Below are 27,225 nucleotides of genomic sequence, written 5' to 3'. Positions count from 1 at the left end.
TATTTCAGTATATGAACTGTGTGAACAACACCATCCTCATATGTGCCACTCACACACTAACCCTACATATACTGGGCCAATACACAGTGTATTCCAATGCTTGGCTATGGTATGGGACATGTGTCGGTCTGGTCCTACAAACATGTACACTGATAGGGTACCATACACTGGTGGGGTCTACTTCACATTGTTGTAAGCTGACAATATCGAGTCTGATATTGTCGGGCACAACAATATCGAAAGTGAAGAACATCGTGCAAGTAAACGGAAATCTCCGTAAGGGGAGATTTCCATTTACCTCAATGTAGTGCAGTCTCGGAGTTGGTATATTCAAGTAGGGAGGTGTAGGAGTCACAGCCTCCCACATGGGTGGTGCAGGGGGGCTTGTACCCCCTGCCTATGCCATTTAGTTTTTTTTTTTTTTTACGTTATTCAATGTTTTACTTAGTCGATCAATAAAGTTCGACCTTTATTGATTCGATTAAGTAAACTTATGATAATGTGATATAGATGCACACTGGAGCAGCATGCAATATTAGACAGAACAGGACCAAGAACAATGACATCTACCACAGCCTGTACACAGGCCAAGGTGCATATTCACAATATGCATTCTGTCAAGAATCACCATAAGTACACAGACCTTACTACTGTACATACTACAAGAGAATGTCTAGGTTTTGTCCTCAAATATAAGGCCTACTATACATAACATGTCTAACAGTCTGATATCTCACTGGCTTGTTATCAGGTATGATGTCAGTAAATCTGGTTAGCTAGGGTAAAAGTAGTCCCGGCTCCACAAAGTCTCCTCTTCAATTTTTCCCTTGGAACTAGACAAACCTTGAACTTAATCACTCAAGACATTCATTTCTCAGCCCGGCACTTGCTCAAAACTTATAAAAAGCACTTATAAACTCTAGCACTAGACCCTCCTGTACTGTACAGAAGGACAAGGCTCTCTATTTGACCTTACCAGCCATCCAGTAAAACAGTTCACTGTACCTATCCAGGCATGTCCAAAGGGCAGTTTCAGGTGTACTCTCCAGTCCAACTGGTGAATCTGTGCATTTTGAGACAATGTTACAACTGCCTCATGTACACAGACAACCCTCTCCTCCTACCACCAAACACTAATACATGTGAGAGATGCAATTATACAGCCAAACTGGAGGCTAAGCTCTCTCAACCCAAGACTGGATCAGACAGTCAAGAGGAGAAGGGAAATACCTGCATCACAACACCAGTCTTACACAGACCCATTAAACCAGCACCAGCAAAAAAACACACATAAATACATGAAAACATACTCAGAGGCTCTAAATAAAAATCTGCAAAACTGACAGAGACCTCCAAAGCAAACATCCAAGCAACCTCCACCCCCCAACACAAACCATGAAACACATACTTCACAAAACCAGTGTGCCATGCAATCACAGCCCTTAAGGCAAAATATCATACCCAACATACTAGTAATAGGTGATTCACTAGGCTGAATAAGGAGAAGGTTACTGTTAGCTGCCTGTCGGGTGCCAGGATCCGCCACATAACACAAGCACTCAGGTCACTCCAGAACAAGTACAAATATGACTCTGTCATTGTTCATGTTGGTGTGAATGACCTGAACAGTACCTCCCTGGACTACATGAAAAGAGACATGGAAGAGCTCTCTAATCATGTAGCCCAGGCTGGTATGACCCTGACCCTGAGTAGCATCCTGCCCTTACCAAGAATGATACCACAGTATAAAGAAAAAAATTCTCGATTTCAACAATTGGCTAAGTTTCTGGTGTCATTCAAAGGGGATCCAGTGTCTGTCCGCCTGGGATGACATGCTTGACAAGCCATACTGCTTCACTAGAGATGGCTTGCACATGTCACCCTTAGGCTTTTGAATACTGGCCAAGGCTCTTGCCACCCCCATAGTGCCTTTTTTAGGCAAGGCTCAAAAGACAAACCCACCACCGTAAATAGCACAAGTAACAAAAAACTGAGGGTAATGCTACTCAATGCCAGAAGTCTAAACTTCAAAATGCATGCAATCGAAGCACTCCTCAGTATGGAGAAAACTGATATATGTGCAGTAACAGAAATCTGGTTTAAGGCTTCAGAGAGCACCCCAGCACTAGCAGGCTACAACCCATACCATACATTTTAGCCACAGAACCCAAACCGAAATACAAAAAGCGGGGGCGTATCCATATTCATCAAGGATACCCACACCTCCAGGTTAGTGGCACAGCATGATGCTTCAGAGATCATCCACGTGCAACTAACAATGGGCAAAACAGCAATTCAAATTGCAGCTTGCTACAGATCATCCACCAGGTCCCAGGACACCCATTCTGCATTTCTGGAAATACTGGGAAACATAAAGGTCCTACCAAACACCCTAATATTGGGTGATTTCAATTACCCAAACATTAACTGGGAGAACTACTCAAGTAATAGCTCCCTTGCTGAACATTTCCTAGAATTTCTAAACTCAAATGCCCTGGTTCAACTGGACAACCCTCCCACCAGAGGTGACAACATATTGGACCTGGTCATCACCAACATGGGCGACCAGTGTTCCACACTGGAGGTCAACCCCTCGCTGGTTAGATCTGACTATAAACAAATCACTTTGGATATCCACATTCCACTCCCACCTCCGGACAAGGAAACCACATTACTTAAGACCAAGGTGGAAAGTTTCAAAGACCCCATGCTGAAGGATAATGCTCTCCAAGCTGCAAAATCCTTTACTAATGCATTCTAGGGGCATGTACAAGAATGCATGGATCATGCCATCCCAAGCAAAACCAAGACTCACTCCTCCAAGAAAAGGAAATCAGTCTGGTGGACTCCTGCCCTAAACAAGCTATACAATAGAAGGAAGAAACTAGTACAGAAAAGAGTAAAATCTCAAGACAGAAAGACATCCCTGATCAGTATCAGCAAGAAACTACCATCCCTCATAAAATCATCCAAGGCGAGCTTTGAAAGAAAAATTGCCAAGGACTCCAAAAATAACCACAAGGCATTCTTTAGCTATGTCAAGAATCTAAGTGGCAATGCTCAGATCTGCTCAGAGTTAGTGCAGAATGACACAAAATACACTGAACTGACTGATATCGCCAACATCGCAAACTTCACCCCCTCTCACCCCATAAAGGGCCCATAACCATACCAGAAGAATGTAAAGTCCCTGAAATCACAGACACTCAGGTTAAACCAGCCCTCTCCAAAGCCAAAAACACAGCGTCAATGGGACCAGACGTTGTCCCAGGCTGCGTCCCACATGAGCTCAAAGAAGAACTAACCCCTCACCTAAACACACTGTTCAAACTCAGCCTGTCCACAGGCTATGTACCCATAGAGTGGCACACAGCAATGGTTATTCTGCTCCACAAAGAGGGAGCCACAACAGACCCTGGAAACTATTGCCCTATAAGCCTGACTAGCTTGGTCTGCAAGGCTATGGAGCCCATCATCATGCAACTCATTAACAGAGACATTGGGAACCTCCAAACACCGGACCCTACCCAGTTCAGCTTTGTTAAGGGCATATCATGCCTCCTAAATCTGGTGGACTTCTTTGAGACAGTTACCAAGGCTATAGATGAGGGAACGCTGGTACACACAGCCTACTTAGACCTCGCTAAGACCTTTGGCACCATTCCCCATTCTGGTATTATAGACAAGCTCACCAGCCTGAACAGAAACCCCTACGTCACAAGAGGGGTTGCCAACTGGCTCATGGACAGAACCCACATGGTGAAAGTTGCAGGAGCTAGGACTGACTCTAAACTGGTTACAAGTGGCGTTCCCCAGGGCTCAACCCTAGGACCCCTCCTGTTCGACATATACTTCTCAGAGGTACAGACAAGTACAGGAGGACTATGGTTGACCAAGTTCGCAGATGACTGCAAACTAGAGGCTATAATTGACTCTCTGGCTGACACAGACATCCTCCAAAAGGGTCTCACTGAGATGGATACCTGGTGTCAAAATCATGGCCTCAAGCTAAATGCCAAAAAGTGCATAGTCAGCCTCTTTGGAAAAAACAAAGTACCCACAAACTACTGCATAGGTTGTAGTCTCCTAAATATGGAAGACGTAATAAGGGATCTGGGGACCCAAGTAGATAGTAATCTCACCTTTGATAATCACATTGCCAAAGCGGTTAGAAAATCCTTCTACGTGGCCCACCTAATCTCAAAATGGTTCACATCCAGATCAAAAGAGGTCATTGTGCCCCTCTACTCATCACTCATCGGACCCATCATAGAGTACAACGCCCCATTTGGGATGTACCTTACAAGACACCTGCAACAGCTGGAACCACAGATGTACCTCACCAAGAGGATCACTGGCCTCAAACAGATGCCCTATGCAGCTTGACTGAAGAAACTCCAGCTGTACTCGGTTGCATACCGCCTACTCAGAGGTAATCTCTGCCTGACATACAAGGCCATGTCCAACCCAGAATTGATGGACATGCTCCACCTAAAGAAAACCTTATCCCCTCGAGCCACACGCTCTAGGGATCTAAATCTCACCACAACAATAAATAGGACGTGCTGGAGGGATAGATTCCTGTCCCAGAGACTTCCCATGCTTTGGAACAAGATTCCAATCTACATTAGGCAGAGCTCCTTGCTAACTCTCTTCAAGAGAAACCTTGACGAATGGATGGGAAACAGAAAGTTTACCCGGGGGATCACTTCAGTGGCTCTGCTGGACAGAGGCACAGGGAACTAATCTAAGGGGGCAGCAAAAGCCAACACATTCTGGCTAGGCTTATAAATGCCTTCGGGCAGATAGCCTAGTACCTACCTATGAATCTATGAACCTATAAATAATGATGTACTGAACATATGCAGCTCTTACTGCTTGACATATGTACAAAGGTTGATAGAGTTGTGGCTGGAGGCACAAACACAGGGCCAATATTGACATGTTGCTGTGATAAATCCATGTACTGGTGTAACAGGGTTTGTTGTGACATATGTCTTCTGAGGGATATGAAGTCAGTAACTCACATGGCTGTCACCATGTACTGACTGCAATCATCAGAGTATGCTACTGCATTTCTAAAGATGGGAAATGTGTGAGTAACACAACACATGTAAGACTCCAAACACTGGCCAGTCAGCAGATAGCCCTACAGGTGAGAGTTTCCTCAACCACATAACACTGTCATGACATATATTAAATCATGTAGAACAGCCATATCCACACAAACCCTGTTAAACCAACATTACTTCAAATGTAGAAGAGCAATACTTACATTCTGTCTCCATGTCTGGAACATCCCCCTCCTGTTTGTTGGCCTGTCTCCACAGTGACTGTTGTAAGAAGTATAACCAACTACCCTCTGTGATTCTGTTTGTCAAACACCCACATGAAGTCCTGCTCACAGTGATGGAAACGGGTCAACCCCCACATGAAGCACTTAGTTATAGGAGTGTGTTTCCATGCAATTGGCTATAGGAATGACACCACAGCTGTTCCACATGCAATTAGCTAGTGGGGGACTGCAATTCATGCACAGGCCATCAGCTGATCATGAGCATCACTTACAGAACTCAATCTGCTACATAGGCAAAGCAGGTGTACATTACCACATCCACTAGAGAGGGAGTGAGAGAGACAGACAGAGACAAAGTAAGAAAGGAAGGGAGTAGGAGAGTAAGAGCCAAGCATGTTTGCGTATTATCCATGGGTGGAAAGTGGTATCTGGGCATTATGACGGTTGCCTATATTGTAAACTATTGCACATGGCTGTACACATTTATGCCTGAAGATTGTCGACAATAATCCCTACGTTTGGAAAATGTTGGCCTTATAATGTCGACAATGGGATATGTAGCTCCTCAATATAATGATGTAGCAAAACCCACAATGCAATGGACCCTGTCATTACACAATCACCCCAACACCCACACAGGACACTGATAACACACACACAAACACACACTTACCAGTTCTGTGTTTCAAACCCCTACCTGACTATGTATTGCTATTATATTGTTATGCAGTTAAAGCACGTGTCACGGAGCTTACATGTTGGACAGCTGTCCAAAGTTATCTTTGAAGGTGAGTGACATCAGCAACAATGATAAAGGAGGGATAAGGGAAGTGTAGACATGTGACTGTCCACAAAAGCATGTATCAAAGAAGACACAACCATATTCTCTCTGGAATCACACACATTATCACAGTTGGAAGGGTCAGGATTAGAACTCCTACATAACTAGTTTGTTGCACTATGGCATTACGCGTTATCACATATGCCTTTGAGCTTATCAGGCTGATATATGGCCAAAGGGTTATTTCAAGGTGACTGACATCAACAGGTGTGCTACAGTAGGGCAATGGGAGGTGTAGTGAGTGTGAATGGTTTAAAAAAAGTAAAATGTAAATATGTATGAATAAATACATCAATACATATATGTACAAAACATAAATACCAAGTAAGATTAGGAAACCTTGTGAAAGTATTATGAAAGTGTTGTACATCAAAACGTACTTTTTTCATAACTTCTCCGCTCTTTTAATTAAATAAGGTTTAATGGAAATATGGTCATTTAATCCCGGGGGCTGGGTTGCATTTAATTTTAGTTGCCAATAGGTCTCCCTGCAATTCTCCCAGTCTCCACCCCTAGGATCTGTACGTACTTGTTCAAGGATTCCGAATAGAAAACCTACATGTTTGGGTTCTGTGTGTAGGTGCCTACACAATGCATTATTCAAATTCCCTTTTCTAATACTATAAAGGTGCACATAAATACATTTATTGAGTGCCCTCTCTGATTTCCCTACATAAAAACTGAAACAATCCTTACAGGTAGCCAAGTATACCATACCTCTGGTAGCGCAGTTATCCTTCCTAAAATAAATCTTACTGTTCTTATAGTTGTTTAGGGTAACATATGCGTCCTCTATTATACATTTACAATATCCACACCTACCACATTTTCTTGTACCCTGGTCCTCATGAATTCTATCTTGGTAGTTGTTCCTTTCAAATAACTTTTTTAAATTTGTTCCAGTTCTAAAAACAAAATTGGGGCTCTCACCCACCTTATGTGCAATGTCCTTGTTATGTTTTAACATCTTCCAATTCCTTCCAACTAAATCCTTAACTTCTTTAGATACACTACCATGTTGTAACACTAAAGCCCTTTTAAAAGCTTGTTCACCGGTAGGCACATCCACATTCACATTCTCCAATGGTTTACCCAAAATAGGGGGGTACTTTACACCCCATCCCTCTAATACATCATCTGCAACCTCCTTTATTAAACTCTCCAGATAACCCCTTAAGTGAAAGAGGTCAGAAATAAATTCAATTTCTAATAAAAAATCACTCCTTTCTGAAGTCATTCTGGCCGCTCTGACCATCTGACCTTTCACAATACTTCTTTTTTTGTTTCCAGGGATGGTCAGTAGTATAAGGGAGGTAAGAGTAACTAAAAGTATTTTTTTTCTATGAATCCTAGACTTCAAGCCCCCACTGATCTTGTCTAACCTCACATCCAAATAGTCAATTCCATATTGTTCAAACTTGTATGTAAATTTAAAAAAATCAGTAGTTGAATTCAAAAATTCAAGAAAATCAATGATAGAACTAGCAGGTCCTTCCCAGATTATAAATAAATCATCCAGAAAGCGTCAATACAATTTTATGTTCTTCAAAACCCAGAGGTGAATACATACTGTAGTTCCCATTTTAAGAGCAAAAAATCCCAGGAGTCCTTTAACAGGTGCTCATATTCATCAATAATATGTTTGAGGGTACGGTCTAAGAAAGTCGCAATTGAGTATGTCTTTGACCCCTCACCTGAAACTATTGGCCTGTATGGTGGATCAGTAGTGCTTTTGTGTATCTTGTTAATACCAAAAAAGAAGCTAACCTTGGTTTTGTAATTGTCAATGTGGCCCCAAGTTTTTCATCAAGCCTATTTTCCAATATTAGTTCTTCAATTGCTAAATCTATTTTCCCGTATGAAATATTTATTTCATTGATCAATACTGGTATATATACATTAGTGTTGTTCAAAATTCCCAAGATTTTGCTAGAATAATCAAAGGTATTAACCAAAACCATACCTCCCCCCTGTGCATCCGACATAGTACACTCCCTAAACATGGTTAAGCACAGGTAGTGTCATGTTTGGCATCCCTTTTACTGTATGTGCGAGTCAGAGAGAGGTATCATTCCCTGGGTTCCTACCGTATCAGTGTATGTGCTATGGATTGCCTCTTTGCCAAAGCCTGGGCATACTGGGCATGCCTCCTACTGCCTACAGAAGCAGGATCAGGTCTTCCTTCTCTGAGTCAGTCTGTGCCTGTGCTAGCCTTGGCAATGGTGGGAGGGGGGCTGTGTGGGCCTGCCCCATGCTATTCCTGCTGCAGCTGTTTCCGCAGCATCATATTGTGTAGCATGGCACATACAATGAAAATTTGGGTACATGTAGCTGGAGAGTACTGCAAGGTTCCACTGGATATGTCCAGGCACCGGAACCGTGACTTCAGCATCCCAAACACCTGCTCTATTATGATTCTCTTTTGTGCATGTGCCTCATTATGGTGTTGTTGTTCAGGTGTGTGTGCATTTCTGATGGGTGTCATCAGCCACAGCTCCAGTGCATAACCAGCACCCCCCACTAGGTGGCCATATGGGATGTCCCCACTGACAAATCTCTGGTACAGCTGCATCATATGCCAGATGTGGGAGTCATGATAGCTACCAGGGCTGCCAGCACACACATTCATTATAATGCCCTGGGCATTGCACATGACCTGGCAGTTGATGGAGTGGAAGCCCTTGCTGTTTATGTAGACCCTACCCTGCTCACCAGGTGGTGCTTTGATGTGTATGTGCGTGCAGTTTATAGCACCCACTACCTCAGGGTATTCTGCTATTTGGTGGAAGAGACGCATATTGATGGTCAACACCTCACGGATGTTGTGAAAATATATGTGCTCACCGGCATGTGCCGACATGGCATCCAGGAACTGGTGGAGTACCCTGGATGCTGATGCTTTTGAGATACCCTTGATATCTCTAGTTGGCCTTTGGAAGGTACCTGTGGCTAGTATTCTTAAGCCTATACATACCTTGGTATCCAATGGGATGGGTTCCCCTCTGCTGGTTCTTTATGTGAAGCGTGGCTGGCACAGCTCAACAATTTGCTGCAGGATGTCCCTGTCCACCCTATAGTGCTCCACTATCTCCAGCTCATGTAGCCCCTGGTAGGTTACCCTGGGTCTGTACACTCTTCTCCTTCTCCTCACTGTGGGTTGGTCATCAGCATTGTCATCCTCACCACCCTCAGCCTCTTCGACATATTGATTTATGAGAGTGAAAGCAGCCCCTATCATTTTGTTGCTTTTGTTAGGTTAAATTTCCCCATTTGTGTACACTGGTGGTGTAGAGTTTGTGGGAAAAACCAGAGTGAAAGGTGTTTGCATAGTTTATAGTAGTGTGCTGCACTGGGCTGCTCCCTGTGTAATTGGCTGATGATTCTGATACAGTTCACCTGCCAGCTATGCTAGTTCTCCTTGATTCCCTTCCCATTGCCTTCCTGTTTAAGCCCCAAGGTGCGCCGTGCAAACACAGTACTCATGTGAACGAAGCTACTATTTCCTGTTTTTTTTTTTTTTGTTTACAGCCCGTGTGCGTGGTAAACACACCCATTTAGGCAATGTAAATACTGCTAGGCAGCTTGAGACACACCCACTTCCTTAGCATAGCTAAGGGCAAACACGAGCCACAGAGCTCCAATAAGCTTACAGAATGCTTGACACACACCCTTACGTAGTCATCTAGCTCTTAGGCTTACACCATGGTATTACTGCACCTACACAGTTGGGTGCAAGCTAGCACTGAGGGGAAATCTGTGAGTCAGTATCATTCCCCTCATTTGCATAGAATTGACTGCTAATGCATGGTTACAAAACTGGCACTCAGCCTTCCCCCTTAGCAACCACTATTCCATGGTCTTGTTGTGTTATGCATGCCATTGACTATTATGGCAAAATGATGATTTTGGTTTAAAAGCTTATTTCCAGCTTTTTTATTATTTTCGTGCCGATCCCATTTGTGCACCGCTGCCCTATGCTTAAACGGCCAAAATCGGCCAAAAACGTTATTTTTATAATTTTGAAACTAATTTTCATTCCTATGGCCATATATTTGGCCTTTGGCATGCCTAACCCTTATAATACATGTTTTTTTGTGAGCTGTCATGCCTCCATTTTGTAGTTTGCAGAAATGTATTCGGCTACTGGCTGAATACATTTCTGCAGTCTACACTATTCCTGCACGGGCACCTGCCTGCTTCCTAGATCGCTATTTCACCTCATTTGCATGTTTTTCACCAGCAAATGAGGTAATTAGCATACAGGGGCTGTGTCTGTGCAGGAATAGTGCAGGACAGTGGCGGCTGGTGACTTCAAATCACAGGGGGGCTGCAGGAGACAGCTGAATGGGTGGGGTCAAGGGGAAGGGGTGTGGTCAACCACAAAGGGGAGGAGCTATGCACAAAACCACAAAAAACTAACTTTAATTAAATACGCTGCCCTGGGTGGCAAACCATCATTATGAAAGTCCAATCAAGACAAAAATAAGTGTAGAAGAATAAAAATATTTCAATGCATTGGCTGCATGACAGCTTACTTAATATCTAGATGGAAACAAAAGGTTGTGAGGCATGAAAAAATAAATTACTTTTTAAATACATTACTGGAATGCCAGTCAAAATCAAGTATAAGAAAACCAGAAGCACTCAACTCAAACCACTTCTCCTTGCACTGCAGTTCTAATATATAATATATTCAGCTTTATTAAAGTACCAAGTAACATGCTGAAAGTAGAAATCTATGTGATGCCCCACTTGTAAAAATGTTTCTTATCCAAAAAGACCTGCTGCCTGACAACTTGTTTCATGGGGAAAACATGATAAAAGTAAAAAATGAAAAGCAAACAAGAAACAAGCTCAATATACATTGCTTAAAGGATTACTGTACAGGTTATGGACCACACATGATTGGCATTCTGTTTAGTTTACGGGTAAAGTCTGTAGAGATGACTGGAAGTCTCCAACAAGTGTAATGAGCTTTTTAAAATAATGGAATCCTGTCCTTTAATACCCAAGGCTTATACATTATCTAGTCAAGTATTCTCTGCATGGCAACAACAGAAAGGCTTTCAATGTTGGCAATTCTTTAACAGTATGCTTATTAAAGCTTACTTGCATCTTACAATCTCAGACAAGCTTACCTTATGGTCATTAAAGCATTGCTACTTAAACACAGAGCAACAGGCACTTTGAGTAATAAGCATAAATCTGAGTAATAAGCATAAATCAACAGTACAAAAATATGACAGAAACCAGACCATTCTGCAAAATCAAGGACAGATGAAAAGCCACTGTAGTACTTATGCAGTGTGTCCTCCCCATCCAAGGTAGATACAACTACTCCTTGCCTTGCTTGGACACATCCAGAGTCACTACATGGGGGAGTGGGGTGCAACAAGCATGTCACAATTTGAAATCTCTCTGGCTGACTGTGATGGCCCTGACACATTTGTCATACCTCTCAACCTCAAGAGCAAGAAATCTGGACAAAGCCATACACAGAAGTGGGACAAAGGCCCAAAAATAAGGACAATTTTTAAATGTGCTCTAATAAACTTAGAAAGATAATAGAATAGGTCTTGCATTAGTATGAATTTTCTGAAGGGTATAAAATCTGAAACTCAAATGTCTGTCATTTTCTAACTTCAGTCTTTAGTGATTTGTCACTAATTTGCCAAAAAACACAATTTTATGAAAATGGACCAAAAATGTGATGCAAAAATATAAAACAGACACACAATATAGCTGCTACCTGTCAAAGAAGGGACACTTTAATATTAGTACTGCTATCTTGAGCAGCTGACAAAATAAAAGAATCTACATGCATTTCAAGTAATCTATAACTTTGATTATTACAGTTATTTCTTAATTGTAAACCCTCCATGTTTTCTTCCAAAATTGCTATTTTGTGGAGGGATTATTAGGGGGAAGAGCAACATTTTGAGCCAAAAATTGGGGACAGTTGAGAGGTTGGCTATGCCTAATTCTATAAAGCAATTTATTTGCATGTACCTCTCAACCTGTTAATGCAGTAAATCTGAACAAGGCCAAATATATTGGGGCACATATAAACAGTACTAAAATTGCTCTTGTATAAATTGAGACAGTTGATAGAACAGCTCTTACTTTAACATGCATTTTTCTGAAGGTTATGAAGTCTGAAACTTATTATTTAGTGACTTAATTCCTAAATGATTTGTCAGAAAACTACAAATTTTATGAAGAACAAACCAAAAATAAGAAGCAAAAATCTATTCATTCTTTGAAAATCTGGACAGTTGGGAGGTATAGTTCAGCTGGGCCTGTCTGAGTTTGTTGCCCTTCCCCCCTGACAAAATAATGGTTGAATGGAGCCTCTGCAGCCATTCCAATGAACCACTACTTGGCTATTTCACTCCATTTACCATAAACACTAATGTGCATACTGCTTTACTTCTATGATGAGTTGGACTTCATTTGAAAGTTTTATTTTGTATTTTACAGCACAAACACTAAGTCATCTGTTAAACAAAGCAATGCAGTCTCACAATGAAAACTTAGCATTAAAACTTCTCTTCCCTTGAAACTCACATTCATTGAAAGAGCATTGAAACCCACATTCAAAGAAAATACATTTTGCCAGTGGCAGATAAAGATTAATTTTGGGCTGTTTTCAAATCATAGGCCCCTTGCATATGAAACATACATGTGCTCTTTGATACACCTTCCTCATTGTACTAAAATTATATTCCTTGTACAATACAGTACACTTGTTAGAGGGTGTTTTAAATTTGTTTTGAACATTTTTCCAGTAAGCAATGAAACAAACCATATGCACCCATAATGGCAAAACTGCCCAGTTGAGAACATTTATCATAAAAAAGTCTACTCAGACTTCCACAGTCCACCATTATTAGTAAATATACACAATTCTGCAGTCCACCATTATTAGTAAATATGCACAATTCCACAGTCCACCATTATTAGTAAATATACACAATTCTACAGTCCACCATTATCAGTAAATATGCACAATTCTACAGTCCATTATCAGTAAATATGCACAATCTCTGAAGTAAGTCATCTAAATAATTCCTCATTAAAGAAATCTGTAACTAATGAAGCTGTTGCTGCTAGCAATCACCTTTATATTTCATGGTTTCATCGAAAAATAAAGTGTCTGTTGCCCCTCAGGAATAAATTGCCTATATTACATTAAAAAATGATAAGCTAGTAATAATATTGCAAGAGGAAATGGATGGCAAACTGATAACGAACTCATAGTTAGTATCTTCACCAAGGAGAACATTCTCAGTACGGTAACATCCACCCCTTGTGGGGGTAGAACCCACAGCCTTCTGCATCAAAAGCAAGAACACAGCCTGTTGTGCTATAGTATTAACTACGCAAGGCATTAAACTTCTATTCCCCTTGCAGCTCTCAGCTCCTTGTAAAATCTACTCAATACTCAACTGCATCTCAACTTCGCAGCTCAAGAAAACTGGAAAAAGCCAAAATGTATTGGGAGTCAAAAGCCCAAAAACCAGGGACACATTAAACATTGCTTGTATAATCTTGGAAAGTTGCTAGAATAAAATGTTGTGTTGCCACCATACATTTTACTGCCAAGGTCCCTGAGCAAAAAACAGTCAGAGTAACATACCACTATGCCATATCAGCTGCTTTGTAAAAGAGAGGAAGACTGAAACTTAAACGGCTATCATTTAGTGAATTCAGTTCTCACCATAGCTGTCAACCTCTTAGTACAAAACACCTGGACAAACCCAGTAATGAGGGAATACAGCCCTCAAACATATTCAGTGAATTCAGTTCTTGCCATAGCTGTCAACCTTAGCACAAAAACCTGGACGAAGCCAATAATGGGGGAATACAGTCCCAAAAATAGGGACAAATTTAAAATATTCATCTTATAAACTTAGAAAATTGCTAGAAAAAAAGGTTGTGCTACTATGTATTCTGAAGAACATGAAGTTTGAAATTCAAATGCCGGTCAATTTTACTGCTGACAGAACAAAAACAATTTTCAGCAGAGATGCAGGGATTAATACTGCAGACACGTCTTTGTAAAATGGCAGGGCAACGGAGCAAATCCACGCAAACACTGGGAGGAGATGCAGACTCCACACAGAAGCCACCCCAACCAAGAATCAAACCAAAAAACCTGTAACTGTGAGGCAACAATACTACCACTGCACCATCAGATATGCAAGGAATTAAACATTCAGAAACCTGAAGTCTGAAATTCAAATGCCTGTCAATTTTACTGCTGACAGAACAAAAACAATTTTCAGCAGGGATTAATACTGCAGACACGTCTTTGTAAAATGGCAGGGCAACAGAGAAAATCCACACAAACACTGGGAGGAGATGCAGACTCCACACAGAAGCCACCCCAACCAAGAATCAAACCAGAAAACCTATAACTGCGAGGCAACAATACTACCACTGCACCATCAAATATGCAAGGAATTAAACATTCAGAAACCTGAAGTCTGAAATTCAAATGCCTGTCAATATTACTGCTGACAGAATAAAAACAATTTTCAGCAGAGACGCAGGGATTAATACTGCAGACACATCTTTGTAAAATGGCAGGGCACCAGAGCAAATCCACACAAACACTGGGAGGAGATGCCGACTCCACACAGAAGCCATCCCAACCAAGAATCAAACCAGAAAACAGTAAGCTGTGAGGCAACAATACTACCACTGCACCATCAAATATGCAAGGATTTAAACATTCAGAAACCTGAAGTCTGAAATTCAAATGCCTGTCAATTTTACTGCTGACAGAACAAAAACAATTTTCAGCAGAGACACAGGGAATAATACTGCAGACACGTCTTTGTAAAATGGCAGGGCAACAGAGCAAATCCACGCAAACACTGGGAGGAGATGCAGACTCCACACAGAAGCCACCCCAACCAAGAATCAAACCAAAAAACCTGTAACTGTGAGGCAACAATACTACCACTGCACCATCAAATATGCAAGGAGTTAAACATTCAGAAACCTGAAGTCTGAAATTCAAATGCCTGTCAATTTTACTGCTGACAGAACAAAAACAATTTTCAGCAGAGACGCAGGGATTAATACTGCAGACACATTTTTGTAAAATGGCAGGGCACCAGAGCAAATCCACACAAACATTGGGAGAAGATGCAGACTCCACACAGAAGCCACCCCAACCAAGAATCAAACCAGAAAACCTATAGCTGTGAGGCAACAATACTACCACTGCACCATCAAATATGCAATGATTTAAACATTCAAAAACCTGAAGTCTGAAATTCAAATGCCTGTCAATTTTACTGCTGACAGAACAAAAACAATTTTCAGCAGAGACGCAGGGAATAATACTGCAGACACGTCTTTGTAAAATGGCAGGGCACCAGAGCAAATCCACACAAACACTGGGAGAAGATGTAGACTCCACACAGAAGCCACCCCAACCAAGAATCAAAACAGAAAACCTATAGCTGTGAGACAACAATACTACCAGTGCACCATCAAATATGCAAAGAATTAAACATTCAGAAACCTGAAGTCTGAAATTCAAATGCCTGTCAATTTTACTGCTGACAGAACAAAAACAATTTTCATCAGAGACGCAGGGATTAATACTGCAGACACGTCTTTGTAAAATGGCAGGGCACCAGAGCAAATCCACACAAACACTGGGTGGAGATGCAGACTCCACACAGAAGCCTCCCCAACCAAGAATCAAACCAGAAAACCTATAGCTGTGAGGCAATAATACTACTACTGCACCATCAAATATGCAAGAACTTAAACATTCAGAAACCTGAAGTCTGAAATTCAGATGCCTGTCAATTTTACTGCCGACAGAACAAAAACAATTTTCAGCAGAGACGCAGGGATTAATACTGCAGGCACATCTTTGTGAAATGGCAGGGCACCAGAGGAAATCCACACAAACACTGGGAGGAGATGCAGACTCCACACAGAAGCCACCCCAACCAAGAATCAAAGCAGAAAACCTACAGCTGTGAGGCAACAATACTACCACTGCACCATCAAATATGCCAAGGAACTAAACATTTAGAAACCCTTAAGTCTGAAATTCAAATGCCTGTCAATTTTATTTAACATTTTTTAATCAGGACAGTCTGACTTGGAACAAAAAAACAATTTTCAGCAGAGGCCCAGGAAGAAATAATGCAGACATGTCTTTGTAACATGGGAGGACACAAAAGCAAATCCACACAAACACAGGGAGAAGATACAGACCCCACAAAGAAGGAACCCCAACCAAGAATCAAACCTGAGAACCTGCAGCTGTGAGGCAACAATGCTACCAGTGCAACATCAAATAAAAGCAAACCCACACAAACACAGGGAGAAGATAACAGACCCCACAAAGAAGGAACCCCAGCTAAGAATCAAAACTGAGAACCTGCAGCTGTGAGGCAACAATGCTACAACTACACCATCAAATATCAAGCATTGCAACATTTACAAACCACAGATATTATGAGGAACAGATCAGATCGAATATGAGGCAAAAATCTGCAATTTTTTTACAAATGGTGGTGGGTAGTGAACTCAAGTCTTTAACACCTGCATATAGGGTATAGGGTTCAAACCTGAGGTATTCCCTACCACACCACCTGGGGCATTTTCACACACACACACACACACACACACACACCATAAAGTCAATCCAGTAAAAAGCACCATACACACATCAATCCAGTATAAACATTGTAAAATAACAGTAAAAAGCACCATACACTTACCTGAATATATCCAGCTAACGTACATCCTGCCCGCTCAATACAAAGACCCGCGAGATCCCAACCAACGCTCCTTCCCGACGAGATCCCAACCAAAGCTCCTTCCCGACGATGAGACTGTCCTGACTGCTGCTGTTGCAGTCCAGACGCGACACATAATCCCAGCGAGTCTGTCCACTTTAAAAGTGCACAGACGTCTCCTTGTGTCCCCCTATGGGGACTGCCGGACTGCCTGGAGCATGCGCATAGACCGACAGTAGTCGGGACTACTGCACATGCGCGAAGTCCTCCGCGGAATTTAGAAAATAATTTTTTTTCTATTTTTTATTTTGAGGGGGCTGTAGTCCGGCAGCCCGATGCCACGAGCTGCCCCTGGTGCAGGAGTGCTCGTGCACACCCCAGGAGCTCATTTCTGGATCGCACGTCAGCCATATTGCCTGCAGCAGCTCTTGCACTATTCCTGCACGCTGTGCAGAGCTTGCTGAATCCTGGGAGACCCATTGTGATTTATTACTTTGCTGTCAGAATATTTTGTTATTTGACTGCTTGAATTTTTTGTGAGATGTGACGTTTAAATTAAATCAGATTATCATACGTCTACTCATGACTACTTTCTCTAATCTCTCAAGTATTCAGGGATGTGACATGGATAAGTCTAAAAAAATGAAGTTCCATGTAGCCCCTGGTCTCTCTTGTTAACTTGATTTAGGAAAGCTAACAGAGTGAAGTTAATACTGGGACTGGAGAAGAATCAGTTTGGGCACCCGAGACAAGTTATTTTGTTCCACCAACAACACTGGAAATATGTCTAAAAGCTGTGTTGATATAACTGAATTGGACTATACACCTGTAAGTAAAAAGGGATTTGATCAATTCCTATTATCTGTGAACTGTATTAAGAATCCATTTTTGGATGTTTCACATCCTAATATTAAAAATGATAACAATTCTCTGGATATTGTTCTACTGAGAGCACAGTTACATAATATAGAAAACAATCTGTTTAAAATGAAAAGACTTCAAATACAGCATTTCTACTTTGAAGTCTGCATTAATGAAGGCATAGTTGGGATTAAGAATTCTGAAAATGCCCACTCAGGGTGTTCATTTCCCCGAGATTCTAACTGAGTGGCAGAGAATAAATCTTGAATGCAGCTCAAAATATTTACAACTTTTGGCTGATTTTTCCTAAGAAGGAAGCACACGATCTTCATTCAATAGTAACTCAACAATATACTGACTTAATGGAACAGTTTAAAACTTAGTCAACAGATAAATATCTGTCAGAAATTATTGACTCAGTTTCAGTCTACGAGAGAAAATTAGTGAAACTTAAAATTAAAAAAGTTGCTTGTGATTGCACAGACTGCTAATGGAAATGTGTTTACTTGGCCAAGAAACGCCATGTATACTGAGAATCCAACAGAAAGGAATCCACAGCAAGTAACTGAGGCAATGGCTGCTAATTCTACTAATGAATTGCAAACTACGATGATTGACACTCTCGTGGTTATGTATACACCCACTGAAGGGGCGGGTGCTTCTTTAGACATGAGACCTCATAGAAAGACTGTTTCTGTAGTAGCTCAAGTCCATAAAGCTTTTGAAATGGCAGATAAAGCTACTGGTAAGAAAGAAGATAAGAAATTACCAGCAACTGCTTTCTTTCAACAACTCCAATTTCCATTACCCATAAAGGAACAAATGGGGATAGTAAAGAAGCAAGGTGGGCAAAGTTGCTCCAGAGCCAAACGGAAACCAGAAACAGGCCTGGTGGGAACATCAAGTTTAAAGAAGGTAATAAAGATGAACTTAGTGACTTAATTTGTAATTTATCTTCTTAGGTATTGACAGAACATGAACGGAGAGTTCTGTCAAAGGGACTTTCATTTAAACCTAGCCAGAGAGTGGACTTTGTTGATGTTATCTTAGACATAAAAACGTTTAGGGAAAATATCATGCTAAAAGTGAATTTTAAGGCTAATGAGCCATATGAAACATTTAATGTTTTTATGAGACCTAGGACATACACACCTATTTTGAACCTTTAATGAATGCTTGTGAAAAACTATGCATAGATGAAATATATAAGGTTAATGCATTATACAATAATAAATGTAATAAGTTTAATCTAACTAAGGAAGAAAACAAGGCTTTGAAGTCTTTGAAAAATAACATGGACATAGTAATTCATCCAGCAGATAAAGGGGGACCGATTGTGATCTTGCATGCTGAATGGTATGATAGAGAGATAAAAACTCTATTATCTGATAAGAATTTTTATGACAAGATTAATAGGAGACAGGTAGATCGTATGATCAATAGTATTACCGACTAATTAAAATCATTAGTTGAAATGAAACCTATTGAAAAACATTTATTTGATTATTTTAATGTCATGCATCCTTTAATACCCATGATTCAAGGTTTGCCTAAATTACATAAAAATCAGTTACATCCCCATTTGCGACCAGTAGTATCTGGCCACATCTGGAGCACAGAACCTATGTCTATATATCTTGAGAAAACACTTAGACCTTTATTAGATTTAGACATCTGTATGCTTAAGGATACAAAACATTTCCTTACTGACCTTTTTGTTTTTCACAAATTCCCCAACCAGATGAGAAGATATTTTTAGCCACCATGGATGTGGTGTCACTATTTACTGTGATACAAATGATATAGGCATCATTTTGTTTGAACAGTTTATAAGAAAACATACATATTTTAGTGATAATAAAATAATGATGCTATGTACTCTCTTAAAATGTGTCTTGTATAACAATGTCTTCACATTTAATGATGTATTTTAATGGCAGAAGAATGGCGTAGCTATAGGCACTTCATGTGCCACAGCTATGCCAATGCTGTGATGTCTATATGGGAACAGCAATATGTTATTAAGGGATTATATGAAAGAAATGTACTGTTTTATTGTAGATTTGTGGATGATGTTTTTATTTTGTGGAAAGGTTCTATACAAGAATTTCATGAGTTTATAAATTACAGCTCCACTACCACAACATTTTTACAGTTTTCATTTGATATATCTGATGAGAAGATTCATTTTCTTGATGTGGAAATTTTAAAAAGTTATGTTAATTGTTTAACCACAAAGTTATACAGGAAACCATGTCACTGTGACCACCTATTATTTAGAGCATGCACCCATCTTATGGTTTTAAAAATGCTGTTAAAAATCAAGTATACAGGACATCTAGGCTAAATGGGGATGACAAGGATTTCATGAGTGGTGCAGGTTCGCTAAGGAACACATTTATCAATAGAGGGAACAGTAACTATTAGGTTGAAGAAGCTATTGAAAATGTCGCACAACTTAGAGTCAGTAGAGTTAAACCTTATTTTTCAGAAAGCACTATAACTACAGTTAACTATGAGAAGGTTCAGAAAGGAAGTTTGAAAGTACCTATCTATTATTGCAGTAATACATATTTGTATACAAACATCATCAGAAAATATTGGCATGTACTCATGGCTGATGATGAATTAAGGGGTATAGTAGATTTACAACCAACATTTTTATTTAAAAATATTAGATCATTAAAAAGTCAGCTCTGTTATCCTAAAAGTAAGCGCCAGAAGGCTTGTGGCACTATTTCATGTGGAAAATGTATCGCATGCAAGTATATAGACAGAACTAATGTTTTTCTGCACCCAGATTTAAACAGAACATTTACTTATCATTTTTCTGCAAGCTGTGATTCTAAGCATATAATATATTTGGTGAATTGTTCAAAATGTAAATTTTATATAGGCAAAACCGACAGAGCACTACTTGATAGAATAAAAGAACATATCTATCATATAAGTAAGGTCAGTAGTTTTAATGTCTTAACTAAACATGTGCAAGAAACAGATGCTACACATATTTTTAAGTTTAAAGCTATAGGAAGAATCTATGAGTCAGTCAGGGGTGGTGACATTAGGAATCATACAGAACAACTAGAGGCAAAATGGATAGTTCGTTTGAGGGGAGACCATGGGCATGGTCTGAATGATAAAATTCCCCTCAAACCTATGTTAAAAGCAAGACCTCTTTTTAGGTAGAATTTTAGTTAGATTTTTATATAAATATATATTTGTATGTATTTGTCACTAGCATTCTTTTTGACATATACATCTTTGTATATATATTTTTATATACATGTTCTATTGGATGAAATCAGATTTAATAGTGATTGGTTAATTGATAACTGATTTTGTACTTAAATGATTGTAACGGAACTTAGTGATACATCTGATGAAGCAGGTTACTGTGAAAGCGCTTATGTCTTAGAAAGAATAAACTCATTTTATCTAATATACTGGATTACATCGTCTTTACCGAGTCCTGTCTGTTTTTTTTGGATTTATTATTATACATTTCTGTGGCTTCAGTATCTAGTTACTGTTGGTGGTTTTGCTGTTTTTTACTAATATATTAACATTGTTGGGGGAATCAATGATTGCTCCCAATTTGCAGTTGTCAACGAACTTGGGCAGCCACAGCCTATCTAAGTTTGCCTGCACGTTTGAAAAATAAATTGCGAATAGTTATTCTTTTGAAAGGGCATTTTTTCATGATGCAACAGATTGCATGAAATGCTTGTTAAAAGTGCAGATGACACTATAATTAGCTTTCTGTTGCATTGGGTTGGGTGATGATTGTTTACTTGCTGAGAGAATTTATAGAGTGGCGTACTTCTTTAGGTTAGATTTTTTTCCTGGATAGTTTATGGCCTAATGTTATGGCTGGATTTGTCTCTTTATATTAGCATTTTTACAGTGTTACAAGTTGTGGTACAGTTTCATAGTTTTCTTGGTGAAGAGGCAGCTTTCCATTTATTCACAAGTTTTCTCTTTGGGGTATCATTTATTTGTAGTTAGTGTTAACTATAAGGTACGTTTACTTTTGGTTTTGTTTTTGCCTGGTGGTGCTACTGAATCTTGTATGTAGAATATTTTGTTGAAGAAATCCACTGCTGTATCAAGGGGAATATATATTTTAGATGACTCCAACTGCATTTGGAAAGTAAGCTGTTAAATTCAGCATTGTGACCATTTTTTACAGTGAGCACATCTGTAGATGGTTTTCTTATGTGTTTTTGTAGGTAGTCAATTTATGAATATGGGGTGGTGGTAACTTATTAAATCTAGTAAGGTATCTGCTGAGATAATATGTGTATCGTTAGTGTCCAATCTAATATGCTGTTTGTCTGTAGATTTGTCAGTTCTTGTAGGGTTGCTTATAGGTTGCTATAGCCCAAATGTTAAATGTCACCAATTGTTTGGTTGCTAGTATGGATTGGTTAGTAGACAAGTTCATGTTTATTGGTTAGTAGACTAGTATATGTTAAGACCTGTAAGATTACTATATGTTGCTTACGTTTTGTTTTAATCTAAGATAATCCTTGGGATTCAGAAACATATTAACAGCAATGGTAGTTAGCCTCCTGCTGTTTAACATCTGGGAGCAATAAGGCTAAGAATTCATTACCAATTAGCAACATACAAAACTCAGAAGTCAAAATGCAACAAGTTACTAGTTCCACACACATCAAGAGCTTAACTAGCAGTGAAGAAGAGAAGCTGCAGTATTGCCAATGCAAACAGATGAACATGACTGCCCTACAGTGAGGGTGTATATACCTCACTATATGCATATGCACTAAAAAGCAATAAGGCAAGAAAGGTAGCATGGTACTTTACAGGGTCACTGCACCATTTAAATATATTTTTGACCAGAGAAAGGGGTGGAAATGGGAGCAGAGGACAGCAGAAAAAAGAGGACAGGAATCTGAGGGAAGATCACAAAGGAAACAGGTAAGGAATAAATGTGATAGGGGGTGGGGAGGAAGGCTAACATGTTTTAGTGGGACAGGTGACCATTTTTTCAAGAGAGAAAGTTGGGGAAGGATATAAAGGAGGGTGAAGGTAAGAAAAGAGGTTAAGGATAAGTAGCAGGGGCAAACACACAAACATACAAACAGAAACAAAACTGACAGAGTAGGTGTTGACACAGTGAGGAAAGGGAGAGAACAGTTGATTTAGAGAATTAGACAAACAGAAGGAAGACAGTGGTGATGCAGAACATCTGAAGATAAACAAGGGGTGGCATGGACATGAAAGTGAGGGATGCAGCAGGAAGGAGCTACGGTGGGTATGGTCTACTATTATGTCTGCCTGTCTTTGTCATTCCCAGAGGGAGGTCAGACAACATCCTGTCCAGCCTTCTCACCGCATACTGCCCGTGATGTTTTTGGCAAGGCTGGGCAGATGTGACTCTACTAAATGCAAGAGGAGTTTTTCTAGGTGGCTGATACTGGCATCTATGTGCACCATCTCCTTCAGTACCTCTACCTTCTCTGGCAAAGCCACCATTGGGAACAATTGGACTCACATCCAGTGAAGCTCTACCACAGGCAGGGGAAGACATGGAGAAAGAGGGAGAAATTGCATTAAATCAATGTTGCAACTGTATAACAATGTTAGGAATGACTGCTTGATAGAAAACAAGCCATTACAGATGCAACAATCAAGAAAAAAAGGATGATATGCTCTGATCTGTAATCTAACAAGGTGTTCCCAAGGAAACATCTTAAGGGTGTAATACCTCCTCTGCGGCTGCCTAGTACTGACAGGTGTATTACTGCTATGTTACTTTCAAAGTCCTGGAAATATTGGGGAAGAGAGCCCATATGCCTTCAGTAATACTGACAGCATACAGCTGAAGCATTTCTGTGGGCAGCAATGATTTCTGAGTGCCAGAGTGATGAGTACATATGTGTAGTGCATTTTGGCAAGCTGTCCACTCTGGACACCGTTGTGACTGAAATTACATTTTTGAAATGTACTCATTGTCACACCGTAACAAATATAAATAATTATCTTTTAGTAATGGGAGCAATCTCTTTACCATTTGCAATACCAAGATTTACGGTTGTTTGGTGCAAAAGTTATGTAATTTTTGCAATGACTTTTGTTGAGAAGGATGTCTTCTTGAAAATGTTCTTGAACCTGAAAACTCCTGATATAATATCATGAAGGACTGATCCCACAATACCTCACTAACTGCATTACTGTTTCAGCTTCTCTTTTTTCTATGCTGAGTGCAACAGTCTTATATCCAAGTAAGACAAGCTGTCAGCTATATATAAAGATGGAACACTCTACACTGAAAATTAACACATTAGATCATTTATTAGTTCATCTATGATGTTAAGTAAGTTGCTGCTTCTCTAAAGAAGTATGATGGTTTGGTTTTTACCCAGAGTGCTTTGCTGAGCTGCGCAACATAATGCATTAGTTCATATATTTTTGTGGGTATGGTCAAAAAGATTCTAATAGTGAAATTAAAATCTCAAAATAGATGTATCATTCTCTTTGCTACATCTGAAAATGACACCCATCTTTAATATCAAGAGTGCATCTAGAAATAAAATTAACTGTAAAACACAGATGCATGAGCAGTGTAACAATACTTTTTCAACAAAAAAGTGAACTGTGGGTTTTGTGTTCAGCCTCATAGCATGCTACTGTTTCTTAACATCCCTAATACTGCATGCTTGAAATATTTATTTACTGCTATGCGTCCACTGTTGCCTGGCATCCATTATCTCTTTCTTCTTTGGGAACAGTTATGCAGGCAGCCATCATGGGTGTTGTAGTTAAGTTCTTAAGCCCACACTCTGCTGGCTGATATAAGTACCCATATCACAGAAGAAGTGTTTAATTCCCTTCCTGGTTTGTAAGTGCTCTTATACACATGTATATGCAGGGTGCTGTCACTGACATGAGTTGATGAATTTCATCTTCCTCTGACCATCTCTTCTAGTGTCTGACCCACTAGTCAAACTTATGTAATCTAGGTCACAGTCAGGTCTTCATCCGTTTATTTATTTTACATTTGTTAACCGGGTTAGTCCAGCTGAGCGTTTAGCTCATTTTCAGTGGAGATCCGAGGAGAAAAGCTCCGCAGTCAGTATTTATATTTTACTTACAAACAGTAAGACATTTTCATTTGCAGCTAAACAAATAGTTAGAGAAATGAGATTTACAATAAATCATACAGAAAAACAGTTGGCTACAATGTCAGAAATCATACCACAAAAAAACATTTACAATAAATCATACAGAAAGCAGTTGGGTACAATGACAGAAATCATATTGCAAAAACTTAGGTACAATGTCATGAAAGCAATACAGTGTTCATAATTCCTAAGTGGTTATATACAGTTTAGGTACAGGAGGAGTAGTAAGGCAATGCAGTGGTTAAGCATAGAGACAGAGGGGTAGGTGATTATTAAGCTAGACAATGGAGGAGAATGGAGGGAGGAAGAAAAGAAGCTAAGGTTGGGTAGTTTTAGGGGGGATGACTACAGTGGCAGGACCATTTATTTGTTAGGTATCTCTGAGTGGCTAGTTTGAAATACTTGGTTTGGTCAAGTGACCTGATTTCTAGGGGTAGTTGGTTCAATGTTGCAGCAGGGTTATAGTTATGGAGTAAGCACCCTGTTTTGGTTTTGGGTTTATAGATCTGTAGGAAGTCCTGGCCTGAGCTGCGTAGTGTCCTGGTTGGGGAATATTTAGATATAATACATAGAAGGCTAGGGCAGAAAGATGGTATATAGAGGATGGAGTGGAGTATTTGCAGTTGATATAGTAGCAGCAAATGAGGGAATTCGAGCCAGTCCAATTGTTTAAGAGATAGGCAATGGTGTGACTTGTAAGTTTGGTTTGCTGCAAATCTAGCAACCTTATTATAGGTGGTTTCGAGTTTAGTTATGAGTGTGGTATTAAGATTTGTGAATATTTGACAGCTATAGAGAAGGGTGGGAAGAAGAAATGCATGGGCAAGAGTTATTCTGGCTGTATTGGATAGATGTCTTTTGTTATGGTAAAGGAGTCCAAATTTCTGGTGAGTCTTTTTGATAGAGGTAGTGACTTGGAGGTCAAATTTAAGCTGATCGTCTATTATGACTCCTAGCAGTTTAGTGCTAGGTTCAGCAGTAATGATAGTGCTATTGCTTGATAGGATGGACAATGTAGTTTTGAGATGGATGAGGTTTTTTTTGGGAGGAAGAGTAGGAGCTTATTTTTCTTAGGGTTGGGAATTAATTTGTTATCACAAAGCCATGTCTCTATGGTGTTGAATGATGCCTGGGTAGTAGAGTGGAGGTCAGATGGATTGTCAGCAGTGGTGATGACCGTTGAATCATCTGCATATTAAACAAGTGTAGAATTGGGACAAGAAGTGTAAAGTAGGTTGGTGAAAATATTAAAGAGGAGTGGCCCAAGTATGGATCCTTGGGGGACACCCATGGGACGATTAGGAGGAGGGATAGAGCAGAGTGCTATTTAATGGCTTGCTGATGGTTAGAGAGATAGCTAAAAAAACAGGATATGGTGGGGGGAAAGAATCTTAAATGAGAGAGTTTGTCTAGGAGGAGGGGATGGGAGACAGTGTCAAAGGCTTTGGACAGGTCGAGGAACAGACATGAAACTAGTTTATTGTTGTCACGGGCCAGTGATACAGTATTGATGAAGGATATTCGTGCAGTTGTAGTACTGTGTTTAGGACTAAAACCATGTTGTGTGTGCATTAGAAGGTTCTGTTGGAGAAGGTACTGCATTATCTGCTTGTGAATGCATTTCTCAAGAATCTTGGAGAGGAGAGACAGTATAGCAATTGGTCTGAAGTTAGATATATCAGATGAATTACCTCCTTTATGTATAGGTAATGTATAGAATGCTTTCCATATTGCTGGAACATATGATTCAGAAATAGATCAGTTGATCAGGATGGATACAGGATAGGCTAGGGGTTCAGCAGCAATCTGTAGGTAGTAAGAAGGTAGATTATCAGCTGAGGGGGAGCAGGGTTTCAGTTTAGACAGTAGAGATTTAATATAGTTAGTTGAGACTGATGTAAGGGAAAAAGAGTTAGAAGGATAAGGTGGAGAAGTTGAGAATGTGGGGTTACTAGTATTTTTTCTAGTGGGAAGATCATTAATTATGGTAGTTATTAAGTTAATAAAATGATTGTTAAATGCAGTGGCAGTTTCTTCAGAAGTTTTATTCGGGCATGGGTTAGGAGGGGAAGGGTTTCCTGGTTGCAGTATATGATTGATTGTGCCACAGATCCAGATACTGGACATCATTTTGTATGTCATACCTGTAGTATTATGGCTGACATGCAGGTACCCCAGCAGACAGACTAATTTCATCAGAGAGGGAAGCTTTGATAAAGCCTATGACTGCTTTCATAGAGCAATATTTGAAGCCCTTGTTATATTTTACCCCTAATCTTATACCTGATTTCTTGAACATGG

The sequence above is a fragment of the Protopterus annectens genome, chromosome 2.part1 (genome assembly GCF_019279795.1).
Source record: "Protopterus annectens isolate FY-2018-M chromosome 2.part1, PAN1.0, whole genome shotgun sequence".
Taxonomy (NCBI): Eukaryota; Metazoa; Chordata; order Ceratodontiformes; family Protopteridae; genus Protopterus; species Protopterus annectens.
The sequence above is the reverse complement of the archived record's forward strand: the minus strand, read 5'-3'. Positions refer to the sequence as shown.